Below are 11,017 nucleotides of genomic sequence, written 5' to 3'. Positions count from 1 at the left end.
CAGCTCATTAAAACAATAGCAAATAAATAGAATGATGGGCGATGGACATCTTCTTCAACAAAATAAATAGGGTGACGAAGAGATATGCAGTTGACAACCGGGAGCCCCACGTGGGACGACCTCATTCATTCAATAGTATTTATTGAGCGCTTACTATGTGCAGAGCACTGTACTGAGCGCTTGAATGAACAAGTCGGCAACAGATAGAGACAGTCCCTGCTGTTTGACGGGTTTACAGTCTAATGGCTCCGTGGAAAGAGCCCGGGCTTTGGAGTCAGAGGTCATGAGTTCGAATCCCAGCTCCGCCACTTGCCAGCTGTGTGATTGGGGGCGAGTCGCTTCACTTCTCTGGGCCTCAGTTCCCTCATCTGTAAAATGGGAATGAAGACTGTGAGCCCCACGTGGGACATCCTGATTCCCCTGTGTCTACCCCAGCGCTTAGAACAGTGCTCAGCACAGAGTAAGCGCTTAACAAATACCAACATTATTAATCGGGGGAGACGGACAGACAAGAAGCAGCGTGGCTCAGTGGAAAGAGCACGGGCTTTGGAGTCAGAGTTCAGGGGTTCGAATCCCGGCTCAGCCACTTGTCAGCTGTGTGACTTCGGGCAAGTCACTTCACTTCGCCACTTGTCGGCTGTGTGACTGTGGGCAAGTCACTTAACTTCTCCGTGCCTCAGTTCCCTCATCTGTAAAATGGGGATGAAGACTGTGAGCCCCACGTGGGACAACCTGATTCCCCTATGTCTACCCCAGCGCCTAGAACAGTGCTCGGCACATAGTAAGCGCTTAACAAATACCAACATTATTATTATTATTATTCTCGGTGCCTCAGTTCGCTCATCTGTCAAATGGGGATGAAGACGGTGAGCCCCACGTGGGACCACCTGATTCCCCGGGGTCTACCCCAGCGCTTAGAACAGTGCTCGGCACATAGTAAGCGCTTAACAAACACCAACATCATTATTATTATTATTACAAGAACAATGATCACCTCGGGATCTACCCCGCCCCCGCAGCGCTTAGAGCAGGGCTGGGCCCACAGTAGTTGAGGAGAAGGAGCGGCGGCCCCTCCCCCACGCTGACCGCCGCCGGGGCGGCGCGCGCAGGGCGCGAGGGGCGGGGAGGGGGCCGGCGCGCGCAGGGCGCGAGGGGCGGGGAGGGGGCCGGCGCGCGCGGCGGGGGCCGCAGTGCGCAGGCTCCGCGGCGGGGCTGGCGCGCGGGGCCGTGGCCGGGCGGCGCGTGCGCGGGGCGGGGCGGGCGCGCGCCTCTCCTCAGGCCCGTCTTTTCCTCCCGCCGCCGCCGCCGCCGCCGCCGCTTTTCGATCCGCCGTCTCGCCGAGGGAGCGAAAGGACCGGCCCGGGGAAGAAGAAGAGGAGCAGGAGGAGGAAGGGGGGAAGAGGACGAAGGCGGGAAGCAGGTGAGGCGCCCGAGGAGAAGGCAGGGCGGGGGCGAGGCCTCCTCGTCGTCGTCGTCGTCGTCGTCGTCGTGGCCGCCGCCTCACGGCCTCCTCCTCCTCCTCCTCCTCGTCACCCGGACCCCCGGGCCTCCCGCACCCCCCGGCCCCCGCACGCCCAAGATGGAGGGAGCCGCGGGCGGCTGCGGGGAGGACGACACGGAGGGAGGAGGGGGAGGAGGAGGCGATGCCGCAGAGCCCCGCCGCCGCCCTCCCGCCGCGGGAAAAGGACCGGGCCTCCCTCCTTCCTAAGCCAGCGTTTATCCACTCAATTGTATTGAGCGCTTCCTCCGTGCAGGGCACCGCTCATTTATTCAGTAGTATGTATTGAGCGCTTCCTACGTGCAGAGCACTGTTCAATAGTATGTACTGAGCGCTTCCTACGTGCAGAGCATCGTTCATTTATTCAGTAGTATGTATTGAGCGCTTCCTATGAGCAGAGCACCGTTCATTCATTCAATAGTATTTATTAAGCGCTTCCTACGTGCAGAGCATCGTTCATTTATTCAATAGTATGTATTGAGCGCTTCCTATGTGCAGAGCACCGTTCATTCAATAGTATTTATTAGGCGCTTCCTACGTGCAGAGCACTGTTCATTCATTCAATAGCATGTATTGAGCGCTTCCTACGTGCAGAGCACTGTTCATTCATTCAATAGCATGTATTGAGCGCTTCCTACGTGTAGAGCACCGTTCATTCATTCAATAGTACGTACTGAGCGCTTCCTACGTGTAGAGCACCATTCATTCACTAGAATTTATTGAGCGCTTCCTACGTGCAGAGCACTGTTCATTCATTCAATAGCATGTACTGAGCGCTTCCTACGTGTAGAGCACCGTTCATTCATTCACTAGTATTTATTGAGCGCTTACTATGTGCAGAGCACCGTTCACTCATTCAGTAGTATTTGAGTGCTTACTACGTGCAGAGCACCGTTCATTCATTCAATAGTATTTATTGAGCGCTTCCTATGTGCACAGCACTGTTCATTTAGTAGTATTTATTGAGCGCTTACTACGTGCAGAGCACCGTTCATTCAATAGTATTTATTGAGCGCTTACTATGTGCAGAGCTCCGTTCACGCATTCAGTAGTATTTATTGAGCGCTTCCTATGTGCACAGCACCGTTTATTCATTCAGTAGTATTTATTGAGCGCTTCCTATGTGCAGAGCACCGTTCATTCATTCAGTAGTATTTATTGAGCGCTTACTACGTGCACAGCACCATTTATTCATTCAATAGTATTTATTGAGCGCTTACTACGTGCACAGCACCGTTCTTTCAATAGTATTTATTGAGCGCTTACTACGTGCAGAACACCATTCATTCAATAGTATTTATTGAGTGCTTACTACGTGCAGAGCACTGTCCTAAGTGCTTGGAGTGTAGAGCGCCTACCCTGTGCGCAGCGCTTGGAATGGGACATCGAGACCCCGGGGGACCTGCCCTTTTGGCGGGGGGGCTCCTATTATCCCCTCCAAAATAGAGTAGTGCACTACGGGGGAGTGTTGTTGATGATGGGATAGGCGCTTACTACGTGCCACAACCCTATTTAATAATAATAATAATGTTGGTATTTGCTAAGCTATTTAATAATAATAATAATAATGTTGATATTTGTTAAGCACTTACTATGTGCAGAGCACAGTTCTAAGCACTGGGCTAGACACCAGGGAATCAGTTTGTCCCATGTGGGGCTCACAGTCTTCATCCCCATTTTACAGATGAGGTCACTGAGGCACAGAGAAGTGAAGGGACTCGCCCCAGGTCACACAGCAGACAAGTGGCGGACCCGGGATTCGAACCCAGGACCTCCGACTCCCAAGCCCGGGCTCTTTCCACTAAGCCACGCTGATTTTGTTAATAGGGTGTACATCCCCTGGGTTCTATTTTTCTCTTTGGCTCTGCTGTCCGTCCCCCCCCCCCCCCTGTTTTGATTGTGAGCCCGTCATGGGGCAGGGCTGGTCTCTCTCTGTTGCCCAGTTGTCCATCCCAAGCGCTCAGTCCAGTGCCCTGCACGAAGTAAGCACTCAATAAATGCGAATGAATGAAATTTATTTATTACTGCTTTGCTGTCCATCTCCGTTTCGACTGTGAGCCCGTCGTGGGGCAGGGCTGGTGTCTCTCTGTTGCCCAGTTGCCCATCCCAAGCGCTCAGTCCAGTGCCCTGCACGTAGTAAGTGCTCCATAAATACGATTGAATGAATATTACTGCTCTGCCATCTGTCTTCCCCGTTTCGACAGTGGGCCCGTTGTGGGGCAGGGCTGGTCTCTCTCTGTTGCCCAATTGTCCATCCCAAGCGCTCAGTCCAGTGCTCTGCACATAGTAAGTGCTCAATAAATACGAATGAATGAATATTATTTATTACTGCTCTACTGTCCATCTCCCCCATTTCGACTGTGAGCCCGTCATGGGGCAGGGATGGTTTCTCTCTGTTGCCCAATTGTCCATCCCAAGCGCTCGGTACAGTGCCCTGCGCCTAGTAAATGCTCAGTAAATACGAATGAATGAGTATTATTTACTACTGCTTTGCCGTCTGTCTTCCCCGTTTCGACTGTGAGCCCGTCGTGGGGCAGGGATGGTCTCTCTCTGTTGCCCAATTGTCCATCCCAAGCGCTCAGTCCAGTGCCCTGCACATAGTCAGCACTATATTGAGCGCTCTATTGAGTGCTGTATTCAATACGATTGAATGAATGAATGTGCCAGTCACTCTTCTAAGTGCTGGCTTTGTGGGGGGCCCTAAAAGGACTGACGGGGATGGGGGTGGGGTTAGGGTGGCTGCCGGGGTGTGCCCAATGGAAGACCCACTTTTGGGGTATCGCCAACCCCCCTCCCCCCAAGATTTGGGGGTGGGGGGAGAAGTGCGTTGTGCGTTCCCCGTGTGGAGGGTGGATGGCCTTTCTTTCGTGCCTACATGTCTTCCCCGCCCTCCCCCGCCAGCGCCAGAATTTAAAATAAAAATAAAATCGCCGTAACAACAGCTTCAATAGAAAGGAGAGGAAAAAAACCAAACATACATCAACCAGGTTCTGTTAGTTTAGTCTGAGAAGCATAAACTGACTGGGGGGTGAATGACTGCTGGGGAATGCCAGAGGTTTTTACTTGCCCCATGTAACTGCGTTCGATTTTTGTTTTTTAAAAAAGAATTAGGCTCAGCTAAATATATTACCCATTTTGTTGCTTATACGATCCGGTCATGGGGATCCTTGGGAAGACTAGTGTTCTTGTCACCAAAATGATTCGTGGAAAACATAATTTATTGTGGGATGGACAAATGGAAGATGTCTAGATGGGGCCTTTGATGTTCTGATTGGATGCCCGTGATGAAATAGAGATTTCGAGTTGGTGTTACTAACGACAGACTTGTGTGTGGTGTTTATGTCTTCTCAGCATCTTGCAATAAAATATGTAGACTGAGAATATACTAATGCCAGACAGGCAGTGTCTGAGAGCAAGGCGAATAGAAATAGAAACTGACCCTGGATCTCTTTGTCGCACAAAGATGTCAGCCCTCTTTTGCTTGGTGAGGATCCTCTTGCACCTTTGGATTTATTGTGTATCAGTTTTGTAGAGACTTCTATTAAGTCATCTGCCGTAGCTTAAGATGTAGATAAGAGGTAGTAGTTTTAACACCAAATCTCTTATGTTTTGTTGGAGTTTTGGCTTTTCTTGAGAAAGATAAATGAATTTTTTCGTTTCTTATAATTGCAGAATGGAAGAGAAGAATTCCTTATTTAAAAGGCCCAAGGTGGAATCCTAGCAGCTAGAGATGACATTAAGCTTTTCAGTTTCTTGTCAACTGCCTCTGGGTTACTCGGATTGCAGACTGTCAGGCCCAGTCTGATGATCATAAGCGTTTTAGGGGTTGCTTTTCCTTCTTAAGCATCTGTGTGATTATAGAGTTGATAGTTAAGGAAACATTTTTGAGTGGATGTTGAGAAACTTCCACTTAGCTGCAGGGAATCAGATAAGATTAACTGCCGAAGGGGTTCGTTAAGTTACTATGCTGCTGGTTTTTAAGGCAAAGTTTAATTTTTGTCACATAGAAGGTATAACTTAAAACCGTTAAATATTTAAATGTGTGTTGATGAAAATGAATGGAAATGGGCAAGGAAAGGCTTCCATCTAGGTCAGTATTTCAGGCAGCTGGCAGAGTGGAATGCCAGCCTGGCATCAATCTCCAGACCAGAGTTAAGATTTCCAGATTAGTGATGGTGATCGGCCTACTTTTATGGCTGCAGAACTGGGACTTTCAGCTGGGGACTTGAGTGGTTTCATCACCCATACCCAGGATCAAATGGCAAGATGTCAGCAGCACAGCAATGAAAGCCTGGAGCCCACCTGACCTTTCAGATCAAAAATGACATTGATTGTGACTCCATTACGCTTGACTGGATGTGCTCAAGGGATAATGACAGCCAAAGACCCAAACTGTTGGTGTAGAGTGAGTGGGGTGGGGTGACTAAAGCCATGGATGGCAGATATGCTGTCCTGATTTGAAGAGACAGGAACTTCAGGCCATATAGTGTGGGAATTGACTGCCAGGAGGCAATAGCAAGAACGAGACCATTATGGCATGTGGAATTACAAACACTAGCCGCCTCACGAAGAGTAGCAAATCCGTGGAAAAACTGTGGGTCAGGTATTGGAATTGGTGGATACATTCCTACCCAGGGCTGGAATTGGGGTGATACGGGGCCAAGATACAGGGCCCATTATCACCCCTTCTAACTGCGGAGGAACAGTGGTTGGGAGGTTTCCTTCAATCCATAATTAAGACCCCTTTTATTTTGTTCAGAACTGTGGGTATTTGCCCAAGCTGTCTCCCTCTTTCTCTGCCCGTTGTTTCACACCCACACACCGTTAGTTCTTCGTATTCAAAGACAATGCTGCAGGCTGTCAGCCGCCATGCGTGTGCTCAAGTATCCCTGAAGGACAGCCCGTATATGCACAAAAATAGAGCAGGGAACTTTTTTTTAACCTATTACATCCTCAGATGAATATCATATACCATAGTAGAGCTAAGCAGCGGGGTGTCATGGTAAGAATATGGACCTGGGAGTCAGGGGACCTGGGTTTTAATCCCCCCTCTGTCACTCGCCTGCCATGTAACCTCGGGCAAGTATTTTAGCTGCTCTGTGCCTCCATTTTCTCATCTTTAAAATGAGGAGTAAATCCTGCTTCCTCCTTCTTGGACCGTGAGCCCCAAGTGAGACAGGAACTGTATTCATCCCGATTATCCTGTATCTAACCCATGTGTTTAGTAACAGTGCTTGGCACGTAGTAAATGATTTAAAAAACCACAATAATCACTGTTATTTTTGAAACTGGTTTGTGGTTCTTCAGTGAATGTTTCAAGATCGTACTTATCTCCTTTTTCTTCTTTCTTCTGTTATTTTGGTGTCTGTCTCCCCACTAGCTTTATTAAAAGCACAGCTCCTCCAAGAGGCCTTTCCCCAGCTAAGCCCTCATTTCCTCTTCTCCCAATCCCTTCTGTGTTGCCCTGGGATTTGCACCTTTTATTCACCCCTCCCTCAGCCCCACAGTTCTTCTGTATATCTCTGTAATTTATTTATATTAATGTCTATATCCCTCTAGACTGTGAACTTGTTGTGGGCAGGGATCGTGTCTACTAACGCTGTTATATTGTACTGTCCCAAGCACCTAATACAGCACTCTGCACACAGTCAAGTGCTCAATAAATGCAACTGAATGATTGTGAATTCCTTGAGAGCAAGGATTATGTCTCCTAACTCTATTATACTCTTCCAAGTGCTTGTACAGGCCTCTGCATGAAGGAATTCAGTAACTACTATTCACTGATTGAAGGCAGGGATTGTGTCTGTTGTGCTCTGCACACAAAAGCTCAAGAAGTACTACTGAGCTGGAAATTAGCTTATACAATATGTTATAGGCACTACCGTGTATTAATGAACCAGACAAGTGGTTTCTCAGTCTTTCTTGCTTCTATTTCCCTTGACTTTGAAAATTGAGAACAACCCGATTCTAGTGGTAAAACCATTAGGGCATTTCTAATGAAATATTTTCTAATGAAGAAATTGTATGTTTCTGAGATGGCACTTAGGTATCTATAAATTATATATTATAAATTTCTTTATATTCATGTCTGTCTCCCCTTCTAGACTTGCAAGCTCATTGTGGGTAGGGGGCATGTGTACCAACTCTGTTGTATTGTACTCTCCCAAGCTCTGAGTGCTCTGCACACAGTAAGCACTCAATAAATACAACTGAGTGACTGTTCAGTGGTATTACAAGAGAATGGACACATTCTCTGTCCACAGTGATCTTAGCATAACAAATTAATGACAGTAGAACTCAGTTAACAACCTGGATTAAGGTGTTGCTGAGGACAGAGCAGCTATGATGGTTATGCCCCTGTGTGACTAAAGACTTGCACTTTCTTTCCTAGGTGTAGCTTCCTCTCTTAGTTTGCCAACTTCACTTGTAACATGGCTCTGCCAGTAGAGCCAGCTAACGTCCCAAGTTCCTCCCATTCACCTTGGGCGCAACCCAAGGAGACAAAGGGATGAAGGGAAGAGGGAGCCAGGGCTGAAATAACAGAATTGGAAGACTCTAGTAGTGTGAGTGACACGTTCCAGGGAAGTTGCAGATCTGAAGCGGGGTTTTTTTTTTCCCCCGAAGTCGATAAACTATCGAATACTTATGTCCAGCATTTGAAAAGCGAAGGGATTTATTCTGGCTGCTGCAAGATGAGAATTTTTCCTCCTTCTCCCAAAAAGAGAGAGTCACGAAGTATTTAGCTACAAGAGCAGCCTAAGAAGAAGGGAGGGAGGGAAGAGGGGAGGGGATCGTCTGTATGCCAGACAGGAGCAAGAGAAGTAGTAGTCTAATAGAGTTTGTTGAGCACCCACTGAGTACAGTACACTGCAATAAGTGTATCTCTAAGGCATACCTGTCAACCCCTGGTGTTACCTACAGTACCCAAAAGAATGTGTATATGGCTCATGGCAATCATCAATCAGTGGTACTTATTGCTTGCAGAACATTGTACTAAGTGCTTGGGAGAGAACAGTACCACAGAGTTGGTAGTCACATTCCTTGCCCACAATGATGCTTACTGTTTAGAGGGAGAGACAGACTTGGCAAGCAGAGCTGAGAAAACTAAATGACCTCTTAATTCCTGAGGCACAAGGTACGTAGTCAATCAGTGATATTTACCGAGAGCTTACTGTGTGCAGGCACTGTAGTAAGTGCCTGTCCAAGAAGACAAGATGCAGAGCACTCTGAATGTGCAAAATTTTAGCCATTAACTGCTGTTCAACCGTTTTTCTTATTTTTAGGCCATTAGCCTCTTGTCAGCCTTGACATTTTCTGACAGGTGAATTTGACTGCTCAGGAAAGTTCAAGATCTTAAGGCTACGATTCTCCCTTGGCTGGCCAGTGCTGGCTGAGGTGATGGTGCCTTCTGATCTTTTCTTCCATCACTGTAGAAGTGAAGTAGATCTGTGTAATAGATCCATCCAGCCTTGTTCAACTTCTCTTCAACCATCTTGCTTCTCCTTTTCTTGAGGTTGCAGTAAGGCATCTGGAAGTGCTGCAAATTCAGCAGGCCATCAGAGTCATGAGAGTCTTTGAGCAACACCCAGCAGTTGCAAAGTGCTGATTGATGATTGCTTTGGTGGCACATGCTGAATTTGTGCCAATTATATTGAATTGCTTTGTAGAGTCAGCGGTATAGAAATGCTATATGGAATTATCTCCAGACTGAAGTTGCTTGACCCTGTATCCAAAATCTCTTGTAAACTTGGACATAATTCCCATGAAAATACACAAGCAAGAAGCAAATTTTTTTTCTCCCTTTCCGTTCCTGTACCCTCCCCTCCATCGCCAGATATCTCTTGTTGTTTTTGTTGTAGTGGTGATGGCTTGCACTGAATTATCCACATGCTCTTGCTTGGGTTCCTTAAGCTCAGCAGCCTACATTGTGAGAGAGCAGGGAGAATGGATATAGTCTGTGGTCTCTGGCCTATATCTCAAAGACTTCAGCAACAGACACCATTGTGCCCACACCCATTTCATAAGTCACCTTGAAGTGGGATTTTCTGAATAGCTTAAGAGTCAGGAGAAATCTCTTTTTCCTGTAAAACTGAAGGAAAAACAAAATTAAGAAAAAATAAACAAAAAAGAACAGCAGCTGCAAAAGAAAATGCTTAGCTGTTCTCTACTCATCCAAACACATAAGAGGTGGAAACAACCAGAGCATGAGAGCAAGGGTTATGTAGTTGATTGATGGTTTGAGGAACAGTGCAACATCCTCAGATCTTCTACCTCTGTGTAGATTGCAAGGACTGTCCCCAGCAATTGCCTGATTGTGAAACCACTGCATAATAGTCATAGGTCCAGTAATCTTCCAAACAGTCAATCGATCAGTTGTGTTTATTGAGTGTTGAGCAATGTACTAAGTGCTTGGGAGAGTACAGTTCCACAAAGTTGGCAGAAACGGTCCCTGCCCTTCACGAGCTTAACAGTTTAAGTGCACCAGTTGAAGTCTATGATATGAAAGTGGCACTTAAAAGAGAATCGAAGGAGTGGGATAGAAGAATTGAAAAACAGTCAATCAAAGCTCAGGCCTCTTACCCCACACCAATAAGGAAGATTGTTTTCCTTAATCCCTCATTTTCTGGGTCAGGTCAGTGGAAAAACATACAAAAAAAGAGGAATGGCTAACCCTGCTCTCTGAATCCAGTTTAAACCCTATTAGAGCTCTGTAATGGCAGATTGCAGATTCAAAAATTATTGAAAAGAGAAATAAAATTAAAATCTATAAAGTCTGTGCATTCTTTCCTCTCTTCTCCACATTAGCCAGGAAGCATGGGACAAAGTAGCCCCTCTTTCCTGAGCTAAGCTAGTGGAAGGACATGAAGATTAAAGGAAGAACAAAGAAGAGGCTTAGCTTTGCCTGATCTGGGAGAGCAGAGTCCTGTAGGTTGACAGTAATCCTGAAAGAAACCCAGCATACACTAGGAAAAACCCTCACATAATCCAGTATTTTCATTGGCAACGTAAAACTGAATGTTAGAAAATTTTGGTACCTAGATTGTAACGTAAGTATGCTGTCCTTCAAAGTAGAACTAGATAGGAAAAAACTGAATCAAGATGGGCTATAAGTACTTCCGATGAGTGAAAGACTGTATGGCTACATTAGGGCATCAAGTTTCAAAGATAACAGAGTCTTCAAAGCCGTAATGGTGTTTGATCTTTTTTATGATTGTAAGATCTCAACCCAAAAAGAAGGCATATCTAGATTCTTGAGGAGTTTGATCAGCATCTCCCAGCAAGAAGGGCCCGCCAACAAGTCCTGGAACCCAGTCAGAAATGAAGTGATGGGTTATCCCAACAAGTTCTTTGGGTGGGATGTGTGAGCAGGTATGTGTGGTTAGCCGAAATAGAGCATGCACAAGGAAGGAGAGCAGAACAAAGCATACGCTGAAACATAGCCTCAAAAGCAGAGGACCCTTGGTAGATGACAGCACAACCTGGCTTTTCTCCAGGAAAAGCATACCAAGAGGCAGATTT

This window comes from Ornithorhynchus anatinus, chromosome 8, assembly GCF_004115215.2.
Source record: "Ornithorhynchus anatinus isolate Pmale09 chromosome 8, mOrnAna1.pri.v4, whole genome shotgun sequence".
Lineage (NCBI taxonomy): Eukaryota > Metazoa > Chordata > Mammalia > Monotremata > Ornithorhynchidae > Ornithorhynchus > Ornithorhynchus anatinus.
The sequence above is the reverse complement of the archived record's forward strand: the minus strand, read 5'-3'. Positions refer to the sequence as shown.